The sequence below is a fragment of the Xenopus laevis genome, chromosome 1S (assembly GCF_017654675.1).
Source record: "Xenopus laevis strain J_2021 chromosome 1S, Xenopus_laevis_v10.1, whole genome shotgun sequence".
Lineage (NCBI taxonomy): Eukaryota > Metazoa > Chordata > Amphibia > Anura > Pipidae > Xenopus > Xenopus laevis.
The window spans coordinates 141053553-141076742 of NC_054372.1; the positions used below are offsets into that span (position 1 = coordinate 141053553).

General features: G+C 39.3%; 1 long non-coding RNA gene across 2 annotated transcripts in view; it reads right to left on the bottom strand.

The window, feature by feature from the left end:
• Positions 1 to 11774: 11774 nt before the first annotated feature.
• LOC121399484 overlaps positions 11775 to 23190 on the bottom strand; it is a 55526-nt gene continuing 44110 nt past the window's right edge. Inside the window, exon 3 of one of the 2 annotated variants that reach the window (XR_005965068.1) lies at positions 11775 to 11973. This is a non-coding gene — a long non-coding RNA (uncharacterized LOC121399484). The remainder of the gene's footprint in view (positions 11974 to 23190) is intronic. The other variant, XR_005965067.1, reaches the window with a different exon arrangement.

Genomic DNA, 23190 nt, shown 5'->3' on the forward strand with positions numbered 1-23190 from the left:
TATTTATATAAACAATAGTAGTGTTTAGAAACACAGTAGATTTACCAGTGCAGGGCAACACTGCATTTTATTTTTATTACTTAAAAACACTTTATTTTTTTCATGTTACTGTTCCTTTAAATAAGAGAAAGCCCATATGAATTATAAGAAGCTCCTACCAATCTGCGCCTAACTTGTAACGTATATATCTGGTAGCGGTAGCTCATTATAACCTTGATCATCTCAAATATGTACCATAACAATGGGAACGCCCTAGGTAGGCAGGACCTATGACCAAGGCAGAGGAAGGGGGGTGCGTGTCCTAAAAAAAAAAAAGGAGGGTGGAAACTGGCAGCGCCTTAGCTCCAGGTGCAATTTGATCCACACAGGTTCCTGTCGGTAATGCTATTAGATGATGTCATCGGCGTTGGGCTCTAGGTTGCGTCTAGATCCAAGTTGCTAATGGTACAGAGGATCTTTACAGATTAGGAAATAGATCTTTCAGTGTGGTTTGCTAAATCCTAGTGGGAAAAGGTACAGTAATAGAATCTAGACAATTCAGTCAGACATAGCTAGTTTCCAAGTTGCTAATGGAACAATTTTCTAGTTGGAAAATGAATAGAAACTAGACAATATAGTGCATGTAAAATTTGCATATGTTACAGCAAATACATAAAACTACACAAGCACAGGGAACCTTAATAACTGCAAATAGAGATGTTTTATTGCCCTATGCATGTGCCCAGTGTGCCATATATTATGAAAACATAATTTATCGGGCTGATAAATTATGATAATTATGTTTTATCAGCTAATTTATCCCGTGATCAGCAATTGACATGAAATACTAAAGTGAAACAGACTTTATTTTCTTGGTAGTGCCACAATTAAGAGACACCATACATATACAATATGTTCAGCACCTGCCCTATTTAATGAGCACATGTTGAAAAGGGAGTATACTACTGTCTCCATAATGGGTTAATGTAAAAATCTTTTTTTTTTAGATTGACCTATACTAGATGTAAAATGGGACCAAAAACATTGCAAGAAAAGGTAGGAAAAATAACTGCCTAAAAACTAAGGTGGAGGAAAAGAAGAAGTTAATGAATGCTCTCAGCACCTTCCCAAAATAGTAGGGGAAAATGTGGCATTCATTTACTACCAAAAAAGAGTAGAAAGGAAAATACATTTAATGTGATCTTTTAAAGGGACTGATAACTGGATCCCTGAATTCAACCTGGTGCACCAGAATTAAAAAACCCTGCAAGGCACTGAATATCTGGATAAAAGAATCATTGATGCAAATCAGCCCTTGCTAAAAATGCAGTGGGAGACAGAGGGGTTTCAAACTTGCATCCATAGATTTATTCCTGAACCATCTGTATATATTAATTAGGGCAGCATAGAGAAAGATTAGACCCCATTGTATGACAGTAAGTAAATGTTATAGTGTACTGGGAATGAATAATATGGAAATACTTCATGTAGAGCAACCAGGCACGCAATGGCAATCTGTGGGTTCTGGTAAATTGCAGAGGGGCTGCTGAAAGTTGCCATAGACAGTTACTATTTAGTGGGCTGGTGGAGGGCTGTTTGGGCCTCTCTGTACCTGAAGTGGCAGGGCCTATTTTGAATCTCAGTCCAGACCTGCAAGCAAACACTGGTGACTATGGACTTTATGCCATTGCCCGTCCAATGGAAACCTCCTCTGTAAGTATGATCACAAGAAAATGAGAACACACCTCCACTTTAAGAGTAGAAAGATTACTGCATTCCCTAAAATGGAAGATGACATTAAAGGAGAAGGAAACCCTTTTGCAAAAAAGCCCCTTACCCCCCACCCCACGTAGACCCCCTCCCTCCAGGCTAACTACCCCCTGGGGTAATGCCCCATATGCCATACTTACTCCTCACCTCAGATTCTTTCAGCGGAGTTCCGCGCATCCATCTTCCGCATCCTATGAAAACTGAGAGGGAGATCGGCAATTTCCTTGTAATTCCACACACGCGCAGTTGTTGCAAACCGGCAAACTGCTCCAACTGCGCATGCGAAGAAATACCGATCTCCCAGTCAGCTTACAGAGGACTCCGCTGGAAGAATCTGCGCCGAAGGGTAAGTATGGAGTATGGGGGTAGTTAGCCAGGGGGGAGGAGGGGAGTCTACGTGGGGTGGGGGGTACAGTGTTTTTTGCAAAAGCTTTTCTTTTTTTTAAATTCTGATTTATTTGAAAGTTTTAAACAGAGCATAAAGAAACAGAAAAAGAAATTCAGTAATAGCAGTCTGTATTACAAAGCTGCAATTGGGGAACCATTTCCACTCTGAGTGTAAAGAAAGCAGGTGACATGGATAAGATGAATCTGATAGAAGAAAGAAAGAAAAGAGAAGCTTTAGCTATTACACATATCTCCCACGTGAAATATCCTATGAGCAGGCGTCTCAGATCAGCCAGTCTAGCTTTACTATACAAAGGAGTAAAAAATGCTTAAATAGTCTACTAACCTCTACATTCCCTAGGAATTACAAACAGCTCTATGTGCATGATAATCCTAGCACACCTTCCCTGTTACACTGTCTGTTTCCTTAAACTGTGTCCAATAAAACCATTTCTGATTATATTTCTCTATCTCTTGTGTGGATGTGTGCTGTTTCCAGTTTAAGGAAATAAGCAATTTAGCCGTATCTAGCAAAATTGGTACAACAGACTTGCGATATGTCCAAATTGATCTAGACATGTGGTAGATCCAAAGGAGCATTTGGAATTTCTACATCTGTGATTTCTTTAATGGTTTCCCTTATCTGAGACCAGTAGTTCATTAATCCCAGGCATCCCCAGAAGATATGAGACAGATTTCCCATCCCTTCATTTCACCTTCAGCATGTTGGTCGAAGTGTTTTGTATATCTTGGCTAATTTAACCGGGGTTCTATACCAACTGCTTAACAATTTATAATTGAGCTACTGAATTTTGCAACAGACCGAGGTTGAATGCACCAAAAGGACAATTTTTTCCCAATCTTCTTCCTCTATTGTAAGTTCTAATTCTTTCTTACATTTAAGTTTGAATGCATCGCTTGGCGAGATTTTGATAGTTTAGAATACACTTGTATAGATAAGAGATAGTTCTCTGTGGAGGGTCCTTCGATTCCCAAAGAATTTGTACCTGCATAGGTGTCTCTTTGGTCGTAAGATGTAGGTGACGTACCATTATAAAATGTCTCACCTGTTCAATAACATACGGTAATAACATTTCCCAAGAGGGGACAGTGGTGTTAGAAAGCAGAGAGTAAATCCCTTAATGTCTCCTTAATGGCCAATTGATATAAGGGCAAGGGTCCAATCCTGGAGGAAAATTAAGATTACCAAATATGTTGCAGAAGCTTTTTTTATGCAGGACCGGTGGGTCCTGCATATCAGGGTCTCAGGTGGACCAAAAAAACTGCATTTTAATTAGAAATGCACTGAATCCTCTATTTTGGTTGAATCCCAATCATTTATGAAGGATTTGGCAGGATCATGAACCAAATGCGAGGAAGACCAGGCAAAGGGGGTTGAAAAAAACCATACATGCAGCAAAAGAAAACATTCACATAATTTTGTAGAATTCAATTCAGTATAAACAGGCATTTGGATTCAACCCAGTCTGCATTCTGCTGAAATAGGCAAAATCCCTAATTGAATCGTGGATTCAGTGTATCCCTAGATAGCACATCTGGAAATTTCACCTTAGACATGAACTAGGCAATTCCCCCAAATATACATACTCCACACCAGAGGTTTTCAGAGTGTTTTTGGTTCTAACCTCCCTTTGAAGTTCAACATTTTCTTTCAACCCCCTTTCATAATAAGACAGATAAAAAGATCCCAGCATCAATAATTCAGCTATTGTTCCATATCTAGAACATGTTTCAGTCCTTAAAGGACAAGGAAAGTTAAACTAAAGAAGTAAGATAGAAATGTTGTACATTATGTTTTGGGCATCTGTACCAGCCCAAGGCAACCACAGCCCTTACGCAGTAATGATCTGTGTCTCCAAAGATGCCCCAGTAGCTCCCCATCTTCTTTTGTGCTGATTCACTGCACATGCTCTGTGCTGCTGTCACTTACTGAACTTAGGGACCCACTCACAATATACAGTACACATAGAATAGAAATGCCCCAATATAAGGCTGATTAGTAATTAATACATATAATTACTACATTGCAGCACAGACACCAGTGCAATTGTATCAGATTTTAATAAACAGCCCTGTAGCATCTGCTTATATTACAGGGCAACCACATTTTCTGCTGGATAATTTGCGACGACCCCTAAGCAACAGCTGCTCAGAGCCCACTGAGCATGGGAGTATCACAGACACTTTCCAAGATGGCGACCCACCTGTGACAAGTTTGAAGTCCTGGATCATTGCTGTTATTGACAAGCTGAAACTTTGGGCTGGTGCAATAAGTTCAGAATATAAAATATAGCATTTTTAGTAATATACATATTTACAGTTTAGTTCTCCTAAAGGGACACAATATTTCTGGCTCTGTTTCACTCAGTGTTAGAAATACATTTTTTCAGTTCAAGCCCTCTTTGAAACTTTAGGCTGGTGTAATATATTATATAAATAAAACATGGCAGTTTTAGCCATATTCATTTTTATGGTTTAGTTCTCCTTTAAACTGACCTTCAGCCTCAAATCCAGGAGCCTTTTCGAATACAAGTATGGGATCCATTATCCAGAAAGCTCCAAATTATGGAAAGGCCATCTCCCATAGACTTCATTTTATCCAAAATATTTAAAATGATTTCCTTTTCCTGTGTAATAATAAAACAATACCTTGGTCTTGATCCAAACTAAGATATAATACATTCTAATTGGAAGCAAAACCAGCAAATTGGGTTTATTTAATGTTTACATGATCTTCATTTAGACTTAGGGATGAAGATCCAAATTACGGAAGTCGTCTGTCATCCGGAAAAACCCAGGTCTCAAGCATTCTGGATAACAGGTCCCATATCTGTACAAATAGGCATTCTCTCTTTTTCTAACTGACCCTTAACCCGGGCCTCCCCTGGCTGCTGCTAAGGCACCGCCTCACAGTTTGGGAACCACTGCCCTACACCGATGAGGCATTTTTCATAATTCTTAATAGGCCAATAGAACTCTTGGAACCTGAGCTTAGTGAAGAGCTGATACATATTTTGTTGGGTACACATGAATAGTCATCATTGACTGTGTATCAGATATGAAGGTAGTGTTTCATCAGCAGAACATCAGCTGCGGCTGCTTTTCTTACTCTTATTAGTACTTTTCAATTACTGGATGCTGCTTTGATTTCTTATTCAGTGTCTAGTTTATGTGTAATTTCTGAAGGACAAATGCACCTGAGCTCTCTACACAGTTCTGCAGCAATTTAAAAATAGTAGTCCTTCTATAATATCAAAGAGTGAGTTTCTGTATTGCATTTACTGCACAGTGAAGGAATAATAAAAGAGCAATTCTGAAAAGTATTTTGTAAATTTACGGATGTTCACAGCACTTATGTCTCTGTATAACACTCTGTGTAATTTATTTTTAAAGGGAATTTTGATTTAGTCATTTCTGATATTAAAATGACAAGTTTTGAAAAGGAGTCTTTTTTTTTTCTCGCTACATGGATGTAAAATTGTAAGAGATAGAAGTACCTATCAAGAATGAATTTAAATTAAATGTATTTACGTTCAGTTCGGAATTTTATTCCAAAAAGTAAAACTGCTGAACTACAAGAGACACATTTATTAAATATTAAATGAATGCATATTATTTTTATTGATATAGTTATATAATTAAGCAGTGTACAGTAACTAATATAGGGTACTGTATAAAGCCGTTTAGCTTTTCAAAGAAAAAGTAGCACATTATACAGAGGGCTTTTCAGTGGACTGATTTAAGCATGACACAGGGATGTTTATTAATACGTTTCTGGTGGCTTTTTTTATATGTTCCACAGCCCTTATGCAGCCATACCCGTAGTACCATGCTGAACTGCCACACAGGTGGCAAAGTTAATTCCTTAAATATCCTACTATTGTTTACTATAAAAAGGTCATTTGTTTATTAACCCTTTCCATCTGGCCCAGAGATTCTTAACTTGTGGGCTAGGAGCCAAAATTAGGCCCCATTGTGATTACAGTGGGCCTCCATGATCCTATGACTCCATTTTAATAGAAAATAGTCATTGATCAAGGTGATTTTAAATGGTTTTAAATTAAGTCTTGGGTCCTGAGGGTGATTCTCCAACTTAATTTGAGTAACCTGAGAAAGAAACACTGATTCAGACTGACGGTTGAACCACAGTATGATTGGTATGACTGCCTAGTGTAGTCAGGCCTATTGGGATCAGTGACTTGCATCTCACAAAACATTACATAGGTTATCTATATGTGATCTGCTTAGGTATGCCTGTCTATATATACAATATATCTTCATCCAGGGAACCTTCCCTTGTGTAAGAGACGAAACTATTACACTATTTATAGTGTAATATATACACTATATATATAGTTATGCCGCAAAAGGGTGTAAAATATGGTGTATAACAAATGGCACATTTATATAGCTGTGTATATCTTAGACCCTAAATTTATGCATTAGAAAGAATTACATCAAATCAGCCAATGAACATGGTGTATTAATATGCTTCCCATACAACACTGCATAAAATCTGGCACATTTATGAATCTGTGCATTTTATTGTAGGTGTATGTAAACCCCAATGTGAAACTCCAGCATACAAATTGCCTTTCCTAATTTTGATGCCTTTTTTACAGCACCATAGACCTGGCTTGACACATTCAAGTTAAAAGGAAACCATCAGGTAGAAAAAAACTCTAGCATAATCCTCTGTGTAAAAATGATGTCAAAGATAGTGATGGACACCATGTTGTTACACATCCTCATTCAAGCATGTACAGTTTGACGGGCTCGATTTTATCTGTATAAAACACTATGGCTGCTCATTTCTTGGGCAGTGAGGAGCTTGATTGACATCTATTGACAAAAAGGTAGATTTTTCACGATATCTTTCACTATAGTAATACTAATTGAGAAACATTTCTCAGTTTACATATTTACAAATTATTGTGCCTCTGGAGCCCAAAGGCTGACTAGTTCTCTGAGCATTAACTGGCAGTTGAAGGACATGTCCCAGTTTCAAGGGACTGAGTCCTAACATATACAGTATGAGTTTCTGAACCCAGGGACATCAAGTTTCAGTCAAGTGGAGAAAACATACATTTTTAACAAGGTTTATTTATACTCCTCGAAAACCAACACTTGGACATTAAGTGAACACTTACAAGTATCTTGTGCAGTAACCTATAACAACCAATCAGCAATAATCTTTTATCAGATGCAAATGCCTCATTGGCTGCTATGGGTTACCTACTGGTCCAAATTAGCATCTTGTTATTAAATTAGAATTTGTCTACACCTTATGTTAATATATATATATATATATATATATATATATATATATATATATATATATATATATATATATATATATATATATATATATATATATATATAGTCCCAAAATATACTGGCCCCCACCCCTCCCAGCTATAGTCAGGTGATCCCACTGGTGTCTAATAAAAGGGCAGCCAGGTTTGGGAGTTTTACTTTGAAAGCAGCTAGTAAGTTGCAGGTAAAACGTAGTCCCTTTGTAAAATGTATAATTAAGCAATTGAATTCTTAATGAATCAGATGAAAATTGAGCATAGGACTGGCCAGATATGGGATGACTTTGACGTAGTTGGCCAGCTTAAATATATTGCAATATATGGACAAACAATCCCTGTTTTGTTTAAAGGGTAAGGCATTTTTCAGTAGCAGTATGCACAAAATGTCTCTATTTATTATTGATAATAAATATTATATTGATAATGGGTTGAGTGCAGAGGACTCTTGTATTTGTCTATATGTATTTTGTGGTCACAGCCTCATTGCACCCCCACCTAATGGTTTTAAAAATTAGCGGTGAGCACAACTTTTCCTTGTTTGTGCAAAATTCAAAGTTCTTTTATTGTGTACATAAATCCGACGTTTCGGCCCCCATTGGGGTCTGAAAGATGATACTGATCTGGTTATACGCCCTGCAGACAAGGGGGGAGCGATTGTACTATTAGACTATACGTTCTATAGAAATGAACTGTTGAAGCAACTGTCAGATGAAAACACCTACAAATTGCTCCCAGGCGACCCTACTTTTAAATTCAAAAAAGAATTGGACTCCATGCTAGGCCTGGCAAAGGACTCTGGGTGGCTTGACCAGAACACACATCGATTCCTCACCACAGAATATCCCCGTACCCCCATTATATATACCTTACCGAAGGTACACAAGTCTCTCTACTCTCCACCAGGAAGACCCATTATATCGGCCATAGGGTCTTTATATCAATCTGTTGCAACCTACATTGACTACTATCTACAGCCTTTTGTACAAAGTATGGAGTCATATACACAGGACTTAAGCCATGTGATCAGGCGACACTCTGAACTACATGACCTACCTCATAACTGCTTATTGGTGACCATGGACGTCAAGAGCCTCTACACTGTGATACCACATGCACAAGGGATTTGGGCATGTAGGAAGGCTCTCCTTACTTCTCCCCCACGGACACCCCCATTGAATTTTTACTCCAACTATTAGAATTAACCCTAACAAGGAACTTCTTTCACTTTGAAAAGCTGTACTACCTACAGGTGGCGGGGACGGTTGGCACCATCATACGCCAACCTGTTTATGCTGGCATTCGAAGGCACACACATCTACCCACTATTGGGAAAGTCGATATTGACCTACTTTCGGTACATAGACGATCTCTTCCTGATCTGGACTGACATAGAAGAGGCACTACATTCCTTTCACCAACATCTTAACAGCCTGGATACTCCGATCAAGCTGACCATGAATTTCAACAACAACATTGATTTCCTCGATTTAAACATATTCCTGGAGGAATCCAATATCAGCACAAGACTGTTCAGAAAAGCAACAGACCGTAACTCTATTTTGCAAGCAAGTAGTAATCACCCGCCTGCTACAATTAGGGGTATTCCCTATTCTCAGTTCCTCCGGGTGATAAGGAATAACAGCTCACAGGTTTGAGAGATTCCTGCAGAGAGGCTACTCAGAGAACCTGCTATGTCAACAGCTTGAAAGGGCACTAAAATACACACAGTCCGACCTACTTATGGCAAAACAACCCAAAGATATATCAAATACCTCACTGGTTTTCTTAACAACATATTCCAAAGCTTCTCAAAATCTGACCACAAGTGTCAATAAACATTGGCCAATGTTAAACATGGATGAATCACTTTCCCTCCATCGCACTCCTAAACCCATGTTTGGATACAGAAGAGACAGAAACCTTACTGATCTACTAGTACGTACAGACTTAATCAGATTGGCAAACACTGAAATCAATTGGCTCACTACACAGAAAAAACTGGGGTGCTATAAATGCCCGGACTGTGTGACATGCAGAAGCCTCCTCACTGGCCCTGATTTCCCTCATCCTCACACAGGAAAAAGATACAGGATTACACACAGATTGAGCTGTTCATCATCATTCGTTGTATACATCATTACCTGTCCCTGTGGACTGTACTATGTAGGCAAAACCTGCACCACCTTAAACGAACATATTGGAAATCATAGGTCCGCTATCAGCAAAGCACTTAAAGGAATTGTTCAGTGTAAAAATAAAAACTGGGTAAATAGATAGGCTGTGCAAAATAAAAAAATGTTTCTAATATAGTTAGTTAGCCAAAAATGTAATGTATAAAGGCTGGAGTGATTTGATGTATATTATGTCAGTCAGAACACTACTTCCTGCTTTTCAGCTCTCTTGGTTTACACTGACTGGTTACCCTGGTTACCAGGCAGTAACCAATCAGAGACTTGAGGGGGGGCCACATGGGTCATATTTGTTGCTTTTGAATCTGAGCTGAATGCTGAGGATCAATTGCAAACTCACTGAACAGAAATGTACCATGTGGCCCCCATTCAAGTCGCTGACTAACTTAGAGTTATAGAGCTGAAAAGCAGGAAGTTGGATTCTGGCTGTTTTATTAGACATCTGTTCACTCCAGCCTTTAAATATTATATTTTTGGCTAACTAACTATATTAGATACATTTTTTATTTTGCATAGCCTATCTATTTACCCAGTTTTTATTTTCACACTGAACTGTTCCTTTAAGAAAGGAAAGGCAATACAACCAGTAGCCAAACATTTCATACTTAAAGGACATTCTTTGCCAACTTTCAGATGTATGGCTATAGATCATCAACCCCCCCTGGACTGGGGTGGTGACAGAGATCAATCGCTACTAATGATGGAATCCAGATGGATCTACAAACTGGATACTGTAGCCCCACGTGGGCTTAATAAAACACTTCCTCTTGGCTGTTTTGTATAAGTACCACTATTGTTCCTATCGAAGTCCACCTGCTGACTCACAGACTATGTTGCCATATCCCCTATTTACCCCTTCCAGGATATAGAATTGTGTTACATCTCTGCTCTCTCTCTTTTGCCTCTAACATTTATTTTTTTGTTTTCTGTTTTGTTTGATATATACCAATATGCATAGACATACCAGCTCCTTACTGTCTTGTTACGTCCTATACAGCACCATGCTCTGATACACAGATATTGCTTTTATTACTCTTACATTCTTGCACGCCTGATTGTACCGCCTCAATGCCCCCCTTAGCTTAGTGGTTAGCAGGAGTACCCCTTAGCATGCCATATGGGTGATGTCACCCTTGGCTAAAATTGGGATATATAGCCAAGCAGTATGCTCCTTTGACATAATAGTTCATTGCGCTGGATGTTACCTTAGTCCCTATATGTGAGATTGCAGATGCACGTGAGATATACTCACTTTATACCACCCCCTAGGACACTGAATTGATTCGCATTGATACCGCTGAACGGTACCAGTGACGTATTGGAACCCATACCCTATAGATCTCTCTCTGCACTAGGGTCACGCATAGAATACAGCCAGTCACCGGCTCCAGCTTCCTGCGCTTTGCGCTGGGACGCTGTTACCGGCTCTGGTGGGCAATACACTCTGCTGTGCATGGAGATTGAGAAGCTGCTGCGGTTGCCTAGCAACAGGGGAAGCGTCTCACTCACGCAACCTGCCTGACACTTCCGGGATGTCGGCTCACCTCCATTTGGATGTCGGACGAGTAATCCAGGTTTCTTGCAGCATACTGTACAGGCTGTCCCACTAGTGTTGCGATTTCAGGTAAGGGGGGTCTGGATGGTACTGCGTGACTTTCTCTCTCCTTTTCACTTCATGCCTAACCCTTTTTTCCTCACACTCGTGTTGCTAGGCTCCCTAGCAATAGAATTTTGGCGCCATTTTGTTTGTTTAAATTGGCTGTTTGTGTTTGGCACTCTCACCCTGACGAAGATTCCTGTGTGGAATCGAAGCGTTGGTCCACCTAATAAACCTGCATGAACTGATTTATTTGTCTGCATCGTGATTGAATATGGAGTGCTGTCACCGAAGGGATTATTTATATATTTAAAAGACTGGCACCCAGCCTTCGGATCTTCTTTATGGTTTATGTATATATAAAATTAGTTTTTTCCGCACACCACTGAACTGAACAAAATACCCAGGTGCTACTCAAATATGTATTATCAATAGCTTTCCAGAGGAGAATGAGTGCACACTGGGAATCCTTGGATAGGTTATTTTAAAACCATCATTTTATTTAAGTTAATTAAAAACAGGTCGAAGTTTCGGTCCACCTCTAGGACCTTTTTCAAGACAATGAATGTTTAAAATCAACACTTTACATAGACAAAGAAGGAAGCACTCACCCTATCACGTGCACCAGATGGAGTCATGTGAATTTAGAGAAGAGACCAATCACCAGCATATGCATTGTTGCCCATGTGATTAGAAAAGAGCATAGAAAAAAGTCCTGTGAAAAAGCACAGAATGTATAATACAAAAGGTAAAAATATGTTATCATAAAGACGTTAAAAAATTAACATAAAATAAAATTATGGCTTTACAATAACCTATCCAAGGGTTCCCAGTGTGCACTCATTCTCCTCTGGAAAGCTATATATATAAGATATATATATATATATATATATATATATATATATATATATATATATATATATATATGAACGTAGAATCGGATATACTCCTGGGATTTTTTAAAAAGTTCAATTTTTATTCCATGCTTACAAAATTAATCAACGTTTCGGCTACTGTCTAGAGCCTTTGTCAAGATTAAAAAATCAATTAAACATGCCCCATTTAAAGGCCCACCCTGGGTGTTACCCTCAACCCTGTCACAAATCCACCATCATGGACACACCTCTCTTTTAACCCCCATAGGCACTGTATAAATTAACCCTCTATAAAATCTCACATACATATACGCATAGTATACTATGCGTATATGTATGTGATATTTTATAGAGGGTTAATTTAAATGGGGCATGTTTAATTGATTTTTTAATCTTGCAAAAGGCTCTAGACAGTAGCCGAAATGTTGATTAATTTTATAAGCATGGAATAAAAATTGAACTTTTTTAAAAATCCCAGGAGTGCTATATCCGATTCTACGTTCTTGTGCAGTTTTTCCTTGGAGCAGCACCCGGGTTATTGCATTTTTATACTGACGGAGTGCGGATCTGGTTCGGTTGTATATATATATATATATATATATATATATATATATATATATATTTTTTTTTTTTTTTTGCTGGAGCCATATGCACACACTAGATGGGTGTATTGGGCCCTGGTGCTAACAGAATATTATATAGACATAATAGGAAGATGCTGTTGCACACAGGGACTTGAAAAGATCCTTTATATATATATATATATATATATATATATATATATATATATATATATATATATATATATATACACACACACACACACACACACACACACACATATACAGTTTTTTTTAGTTAATATAGATTTACTTCATTCTGTGGCCACTAAAGCAAATAAAGTACTTGCATAAAAAAGGGCATAAACTCAAGGGATGAAAACATAATTATGCCTCTTTATAGGTCCCTGGTAAGGCCTTATCTGGAGTATGCAGTGCAGTTTTGGGCTCCAGTTTTAAGAGGGATATAAATGAGCTGGAGAGAGTGCAGAGACGTGCAACTACACTGGTTAGAGGAATGGAAGATTTCAATTATGAGGGTAGACTGTCACGGTTGGGGTTGTTTTCTCTGAAAAAAAGGTGCTTTGCGAGGGGACATGATTACACTTTACAAGTACATTAGAGGACATTATAGACAATAGGGGACCTTTTTACCCATAAAGTGGATCACCGTACCAGAGGCCACCCCTTTAGACTAGAACTTTCATTTGAAGCAACGTAAGGGGTTCTTTACAGTGAGGTTGTGGAATGCACTGCAGGGTGATGTTGTGATGGCTGATTCAGTTAATGCCTTTAAGAGTGGCTTGGATGATTTTTTGGACAGACATAACATCAAAGGCTATTGTGACACTAAACTCTATAGTTAGTATAGATATGGGTATATATAATTTATGTGAGTGTATAGAGGGGTCAGTGGGAGTGTGCGTATGTGTATGGATGCTGGGTTTCATTTGGAGGGGTTGAACATGATGGACTTTCTTTTTTTAACCCGATTTAACTATGTAACTTCACTGAACACATTTTATGCTCCATGCCCTATTGTGATTGGTTTTAAAGGGGTGAGGTGGAGTAAAATATTGTCCTAAAGGTCTTTAGTCTGGAATTTAAAATGTTATTTGGTTGCTGGGTCCCACTCAAACTAGGAAGATATACAGTATAATATGAATAAAAGAGGAAGTTCACATTTTAATGTGTGTATCGTTTTTCAGTTATTTTCTGTTTCCAGTCTGCAACCCAAAAGGTCCACTGACAGAAAAATACAAAAGGGGGATGTAAAAAGATGTTTAAAATGGTGTTTTTGTGAATGTGTAAAATCATTTTGCTGGTGAATATACCATCGCTAAGCAAAGGTTTGCATTAAAGGAGAACTAAAGCTTCAAGGAATAATTCTGTGTAAAAATAAAATCTAAGTAAATAGTTAGGCTGTGCAAAATAAAACAAGTTTCTAATAGTTTTTCTGTGCAAAATAAAACAATTTTCAATATAGTTAGTTAGCCAAAAATTTAATGTATAAAGGCTGGAGTGACTGGATGCCTAACATAATAGCCAGAACACTACTTCCTGCTTTTTCTGTAATAAGATTATATGAATCAGGATAAAAAAATTATCTCAAGATGGTATTATACAGCACCACAGACTTATGCTGGAGGTGTTTTCACAGGTGAAACAATACTATCAGTATATTTATATTATATGGCACACATACCCCCAAGAGAAATCTCAGATCCACTGACTAAATGCTGCATTCAGCAAGAAGTATGGTAACTGTTAAGTCAAAAGCAAAAGATTTTATTAATATAGATGATTGGTATAATGTGAGTGAGAATTTAAGATCTATGTAGGAGATTTTTGCAGAAAAAAAGAGAAAGCTTGTGCTCATTTTAAGATAAGGAAACTTAAATATGACAATATGAACTTGAATAAAAATATCTTATACACTTTAAGGAAATTGTATTTTTTAAGCTTAAGGGTGAAGTACTGGTGAATAAATGATATAAGCGAGAAGGGCCGAATCTCACAAGTTAATTTATCTAATGCACTAATGCAATATACTAATAAAACAGTACACATACAAAATATGTTGAAGTTGTATTATTCTTTTTTTCTTTCTGCTTCGACAGTATATGATTATAATGGCTGCATTTGAGTTTATATATATATTTACTTGATCCCCAGTCCATTTTCTTTTTGTACCCCAACAAGCCTCCCATTGGATGAAGCAAATTACACCAATTCATAGTTCAGGTATGGGATTCCAGTTTCAAATGGGAAGCCCATCAGCTATAGAGTCCATTCCTAAACCTTCAGTTTTAATTTTTAAAAATGATAATAAAACAGTACCTTGTACTTGATAGCAACTAAGATACATAAATCCATGTTGGCAAGACCGTTTTATTGGGTTTATCTAATTTTTGGTTTCTATAAAAAACAAATAAAACAAATTAAGCACATACCATGAATGAGCTTATCCAGATTGTTTTTTATTTGATCCACAATCACATCACAATGACACTGGGCCACTCCATACTCATACAAAGGACAAAATATGCTCATAAACATATCTATCAAAATACACAGGCACCTGAAAATTGGGGAATTTCCTGATTTCCATAATCAGATCAAAATGGCCGTCATATTAAATCTGTGCCACTTGATAGCACTGCCTATGACATGTAACTACACTGTAAATCTCTCAACATTTTTACCAGCAGTTCATATATGGGCTCTCCATAGAGTGGGATTAGCTATCAGCATGCAATAACTACCTATCAGGCTAGCAATGACATCAACAACCTGAATTATGTTCACAATGATTCTGACACTTCTGCACTCACAGCTTAACTGCCCCCCCTTCTTATTTCAGATGGTGGTTTAGCCCAACTTCCTTACTGGTTAAGCTCTCTTTCCTAGTGTTCTGGTATTGACTGTGAAGCTCCATCCACCATATGTCTAAGGACACCTTACTGATTGGCTAAACACTTTCCCATCATGCACTGGTACCAGCTGTAGGAAAAACTGAATGTTGGCAAGAGAAGGCAGTGAAGGGAATAGGATTTTATCTCCCATCAGCAACAGCCAATCAGTCTGCCAGCTCAACATAAAGATGTTTTGCCAGGTAAGGACACAACCAAATTTTCTTACCTTAAGGGGGTGGCTCTTAGGTTAAAGTTGATGGATTGGTGATGTGCCATTTGGTCTTAGGTTTTTGTCATAGTAATTTTTAGTTAAATCCCCAATTTGTGGATTTGGACACCGGGAACATCTTGTGTTTTAACAAAAGCCCATGGCTGTCCCACCAACCCAGATCTAAAAGCATCCATGTGCAGTGTGGCCACTTGATAGCACTGCCTATGACATATAACTACACTGTAAATCTCTCAACATTTTTACCAGCAGTTCATATATGGGCTCTCCATAGAGTGGGATTAGCTATCAGCATGCAATAACAACTACCTATCAGGCTAGCAATGACATCAACAATCTGAATTATGTTCACAATGATTCTGACACTTCTGCACTCACAGCTTAACTGCCCCCCCTTCTTATTTCAGATAGTGGTTTAGCCCAACTTCCTTACTGGTTAAGCTCTCTCTCCTAGTGTTCTGGTATTGACTGTGAAGCTCCATCCACCATATGTATAAGGACACCTTACTGATTGGCTAAACACTTTCCCATCATGCACTGGTACCAGCTGTAGGAAAAACTGAATGTTGGCAAGAGAAGGCAGTGAAGGGAATAGGATTTTATCTCCCATCAGCAACAGCCAATCAGTCTGCCAGCTCAACATAATGATGTTTTGCCAGGTAAGGACACAACCAAATTTTCTTACCTTAAGGGGGTGGCTCTTAGGATAAAGTTGATGGATTGGTGATGTGCCATTTGGTCTTAGGTTTTTATCAGAGTAATTTTTAGTTAAATCCCCAATTTGTGGATTTGGACACCGGGAACAGCTTGTGTTGTAACAAAAGCCCATGGCTGTCCCACCAACCCAGATCTAAAAGCATCCATGTGCAGTGTGACCATACCTACTATGCCCCCTGACATTGCACTTGTACTAAATCATGTTTTAATGTATAAAATGTGTATAGTGATATCTCCAGTGAGACAAGCTGGAATCAGTAAGACTTTAGAGCAGGGCTTTCCAACCTGCAGATTGCAGTAAGTGAACTACAAAGTGACAGTTAAAACCAGTAGTGACAGTTACAAGATTGCCAGATGCAGCTTTAGAACAGAGGTAAGGGCAGCACAGATGCTCTAGAGGCATATATTAGGGGAAATGGCATTGCATGTGTACTTAATCAGGTTTAAATCATGTTTAATGTATGTAAAGTAACTTTTCAAATGTGGAGTCAGTAACACTTTAGAGCAGGGCTTTCCAACCTGCAGATTGTAGCTGTATTTCAACTACAAAGTGACCGTCGGAAACACTAGTGACAGTTACAAGATTATCAGAGGCAGCTTTACATGAGAGGTAAGTGCAGCACAGCTACTATAGGAACACATATGATGGAAAATAATATTGCATTTGAACTGAATCAGGTTTTAATAATGTTAAAAGTGTATAAAGTAACTTTTCCAGTAAGGCAATGTGGAGTTAGTAAGTGCAGCACAGACATGCTAGCTACACATTTTGGGGAAAATAATGCATGTGTACTAAATCAGGTTTAAATCATTTAGATTGGAATGGTCAGTACCAGTTTGTTTAGGAGATGGTAGGTGCTTTTATACAATATATCATACGTTAGGGCTGCTATTAGTGATGATGGGCACCTAAGCAAATTAACATTGGGCCCTGGTTCCTAGATTTATATTTGAGGAAAAATCTACTGCTTTGGAACAGTGAATATAATAACATGTCTAGTAGCAGGGCTTTCCAACCTGCAGATTTTAGCTGAAGTCAAAGCAACAACTCCAAAAGCTGACAAAGGCGGAGAAGTTGTTCTTCAAGTATATGGTTACTAATCCAATTTAATTAATTTATTAAAGAAAAATAGTAAAAAAAAAACACCCCTCTCTCCACCACCTCGCCAATTCTCAATCTTTTACCTACTGACAAAGTGCTTAGTGCAGTTATCAAAAGCTTAAATAACTTAGCATAACATCTCAAATATAATTCATTTGTTAATTAATGAGGATTAAATAAATTAAGTTAATTGACAAATCAAAGTGTTTGTGCTTAAATAATAGCGTGTTGAGGTAGAGAAATGTGTATTAATTGCTTGACTACGTAGGACCAAATACTCATGACCATTAGGTGAGGTGGTGGAGAGAGGTTTTTTTTTTACTATTTTTCTTTAATAAATTAAATTTCAATTGGGTAATCGATACCTCCTCTTCCCGGAAAGTGAAATGCCACGTATATTTAACATGGGTCCAGTATTCTCTCTTTTAATTCAATTCAATGTTAACTATTGGATTGTGAGTGGAGGGCAGCCAGGGTATGCCATACACAGGCAGAGTAAGGCAGACAGAATATGAAACTCACAGGCAGTGTAGGGCAGGCACAATATGGAACACACAGGCAACAAAGGACAAACAGATTATTGCACATACAGGCAGAATAGAACAAGCAGAGTATGACACACACAGACAGATTAGCACCGTCAGATTATTGCACATACAGGCAAAACACTGCAGGCAGAGTATTTTACACACAGATAAAGTAAGCCAAGCAGAATGTGTAACACAGGCAGAATAAGGGCGGCAGAATATAGAACACACAGGCAGCATAGGGCAAGCAGAGTATGGAACACACAAGCAGAGTATAGCACAAAAAGGTAGACTGGGGTAGCCAGAATATAGAAAATACAGGCAGCAAAGGGAAGGAAGTGTATGGAACATACAGAAAGAGTAGGGCAAGCAAAATATGGAACACATGGACAGCATAGGGCATGCAGAGTATAGCACACACACATGCAGTGTAGGGCAGGCAGAGTATAGCACACACATGCAGTGTAGGGCAGGCAGAGTATGGCACACAGAGGCAAAATTGGGCAGGCAGATTTTGGCACACAAAGGTTTAGTAGGGCAAGCAGAGTATTCCACATACAGGCAGAAAAGGACAGGCGGAGTATGGCACATACAGGCAGAGCCGGGCAAACAGAATGTGGCACACACAGGAAGAGTATTGCAAAGAATGCAGAATAGGATAGATAGAGTATGGCAGAATACAGCAGACATAGTATAGCAAACATAGGCAACGTAGGGCAGGCAAATTAGGGCATACACATATAGAGTAGGGCAGTCAGAATATGCAACACACAGGCAGCGTAGGGCCCTTTCCCTACTATGCATGTGTGTGTGCACTACTCTGTCAGTGTGTGCCATACTTTGCCTGCCCTATTCTGCCAGTATATGCAATAATTTACGTAAACCTGTTTGTGCCATACTCTGCCTGCCCAATTTTGCCTATGTGTGTGCGCTTCATACTCTGCCTGCCCTACACTGCAGGCAGAGTATTGCACATACAGGCAGAATACAGCAGGCAGAGTATGGCACATACAGGGAGAACAGGGCAGGCACAGTATGACACACACAGGGAGAACAGGTCAGGCACAGTATGGCACACACAGGCAGAATAGAACAGGCAAAGTACAGCAAAAACATACAGATTACTGCAGGTAGAGTATTGCACATACAGGATGAATAAGACAGGCAGAGAATAGCACATACAGGGAGAACAGGGCAGGCATGGTATGGTATGGAACATACAGAGTATATCACACACAGGTAGAGTAGGGCAGGCAGAACGTGGAACACAGGCAGAATATGGAACACGCTTGCAGCAAAGAAGCAAGAAGAGTATGACACAAACAGGCAGCTTCGGGCAAGCAGAGTATGGTAGGGTAGGCAGAATATGGAAAACACAGTCAGCATAGGGAAGGTAGTGTATGAAACACACACACACAGAGTAGAGAAGGCAGAATATGGAACACACGGACAGCATAGGGCAAGCAGTGTATAGCACACACATACAGTGTAGGACAGGCAGAATAAGGCATACGGGTTTACTAGGGCAAGTAGATTATTACACATACAGGCAGAATAGGGCAGGCAAAGTATGCCACACAGTGACAGAGTATGGCACACACTGACAGAGTAAGGCACACACAGGCGTAGTAGGGCAAGCAGAGTATTTCACATACAGGCAGAGTAGGGCAAACAGAATTTGGCACACAGACAGAATAGAACAGGCAGAGTATGGCAGAATAGGGCAGGTAGAGTATAGAAAACACAAGCATAATAGGGCAGGCAGGGTATGGCACACACAGGCAGCATGGGGTAGGCAGGGCAGGGCACACAGATAGAGTAGGAAAGGCTGAATATAAAATATACAGGCAGCAAAGGGCAGACACACTATGGAACACACAGGCAACATAGGACAGGCAGAGTATGGCACACACAGGTTTAGTAGGGTAAGCAGAGTATTGCACATACAGGCAGTGTAGAGCAGGCAGAGTATGTAACACACAGGCACAGCATGTCACACACCGGCTGCATGGGGTAGGCAGAGTATAGCAAACAAAGGCAGAATAGAACAGGCAGAGTATGGCAAACACGGACAGATTAGCACAGGCAGAGCAGTGCACATACAGGCAGAATAGGGCAGGCAGAGTATGGCGCACACAGATAGAGTATGGCAGAAAGAATGTGGAACATGCAAGCAGAATAGAGGCAAGCATAGTATGACACAAACAGGCAGCTTCTGGCAAACAAAGTATGGAACACACAAGCAGAGTATGGCACAAACAGGTTGATTGGGGTAGGCAGAATATAGAAAACACAGGCGGCACAGAGAAGATATTGTATGGCACACACTGACAGAGTAAGGCACACACTGAGAATAGGGTAAGCAGAATATTACACATACAGACAGAATATGGCAGGCAGAGTAAGGCACACACAGGAAAAGTATAGCACATACAGGGAGATCAGGGCAGGCAGAGTATGGCACACACAGATAGAATAGGGCAGGCAGAATATGGAACATGCTGGCAACATAGAGGCAAGCAGAGTATGACATAAACAGGCAGCTTTGGGCAAACAGAGTATGAAACACAAGCAGAGTATGGCACAAACAGGTAGATTGGGAATATGGAAGAATATGGAAAACACAAGCAGCACAGGAAAGGTAGTATATGGCACACACATACAGTGTATGGCAGGCAGAGGATGGAGCGCGCACACCCAGGCAAAATTGGGCAGGCAGAGTATGGCACAAACAGGTTTACTACAGCACATAAATTACTGCATATACAGGCAGAATAGGGCAAGAAAAGTATGGCACATACTGATAGAGTAGGGCACACACATGCATAGTAGGGCAAGCAGAGTATTCCACATACAGGCAGAGTAGGGCAAACAGAATTTGGCACACACAGGAAGAGTATGGCAAAATCAGGCAGAATAGGACAGGCAGGGTATGGCAGAATAGGGTAGGCAGAGTATAGAAAACACAGGTAGAATAGGGCAGGCAAGGTATGGCACATACAGGTAGAGTAGGGCAGGCAGAGTAGGGCACACAGATAGAGTACGGCAGGCAGAATATAAAACACACACACAGCGTAGGGCAGGTACAATATGGAACACACAAGCAACAAAGGGCAAGCATAGTATGGCACACACAGGCAGAGTATGGTACACCAAGCCAGCATAGGGCAGGAATAGTATGGCAAACGCAGACAGATTAGTGCAAGTAGAGTATTGCAAATACAGGTAGAACAGGCCAGGCAGTAGGGAAGGCAGAATGTGGAATACAGGCAGTGTAGGGCAGAAAGAAAATTGCACACAAATGTAGAGTAGGGCATACAAAATATGGAACACACATATAGCACATGGCACACACAGATAGAGTAGGAAAGACAGAATGTGGAACAAAGAGGTAGCATAGGGCAGGAAGTCTGTAGAACATAAAGTATAGCTCATGCAGGGAGAATAAGGCAGGCAGAGTATGACACAAGATGTGCATGCCATTGTTTGGTTCTTGCAGAGTTTCCTCTATGCAATATGTGGTTATATGCATATATATTATGTGAATTCTTCTGTATTTGTCTGCTAAAGTAAGTGATTGTGTTGTTGGCCTATTTATAGATGTATGTTCTACTTCATCTGGGGTTCCCTTTATTGCTCAATAGAAATATTTCATATGTATCAATACCAATACTCAGAGACTTGGCCATGTTGTTGGATGAAGGATAGGATGTGTGGCAGGCCCTGCTTCGGCTTTGTTATATATAACGAAATACTGTAAACTTTGTTTCATGTGATCCAATTTTGATGCCTTGGAATGTGGTCATATCTCAAAGGAGCCTAAGGAGAGGGCCAAATGATAGGTTCAACAGAAGAAGGGAGAGGAGGCATACCTCTGTTTATGTCTATTGGGTTGGTTATGGTGCCATTGATGAGTAGCTTAGCTTGAACATGAGTGTATATTTTTCTGATACAATATGTGAAGGTGTCACCCAGCATTCTAATATGGAGTGCACTAAAGTAAAAGAGCCATAACATTTTATCAAATGCCTTCTCTGTCTCAAGGCTCAAAGAGAAGTCTCTACTTTCATTGTTCCTAGCAAAAAATATTGTAGCAGTTATTGCCATCCTAATTCACCGTGTTGACTGTCACTTGTGTGCAAAGCCAAGCGGTGCTACATTAAAGGAATTGTTCAGTGTAAAAATAAAAACTGGGTAAATAGATAGGCTGTGCAAAATAAAACATGTTTCTAATATAGTTATTTAGCCAAAAATGTAATGATTTGATGTATAACATGTCAGTCAGAACACTACTTCCTGCTTTTCAGCTCTCTTGGTTTACACTGACTGGTTACCCTTGTTACCAGGCAGTAACCAATCAGAGACTTGAGGGGGGGCCACATGGGTCATATCTGTTGCTTTTGAATCTGAGCTGAATGCTGAGGATCAATTACAAACTCACTGAACAGAAATGTACCATGTGGCCCCCCTTCAAGTCGCTGACTAGCTCAGAGTTATAGAGCTGAAAAGCAGGAAGTTGGATTCTGGCTGTTTTATTAGACATCTGTTCACTCCAGCCTTTATATATTACATTTTTGGCTAACTGACTATACTAGAAATATTTTTTATTTTGCACAGCCTATCTATTTACACAGTTTTTATTTTCACACTGAACTGTTCCTTTAAAGGATTGGTTTACTTTTCTATTAAATTCTAACTTGTTATAGAATGGCTAACAGTAAGAATATTTTGCTTTGCCGTTTTTTTTTTTTTCCTTTATCCTTTTTAATAGTTTTTAAAATATTTGCCTTCTTCTAACATCTAGCTTTAAAATAGGGGTCACTGACCCCATCTCAAAAACAAATATAAGGCTACACATTTATAATTAATGCTACTTTTTATTACCTTCTCCTTCTGTTCAGGCTCTATCCTATTCATATTCTCTTATTCAAATCAGTGCATTATCGCTATGGTAATTTGGATCCTAGCAACCAGATTGGTGAAATAGTAATCTGGAGAGCTGGTGAA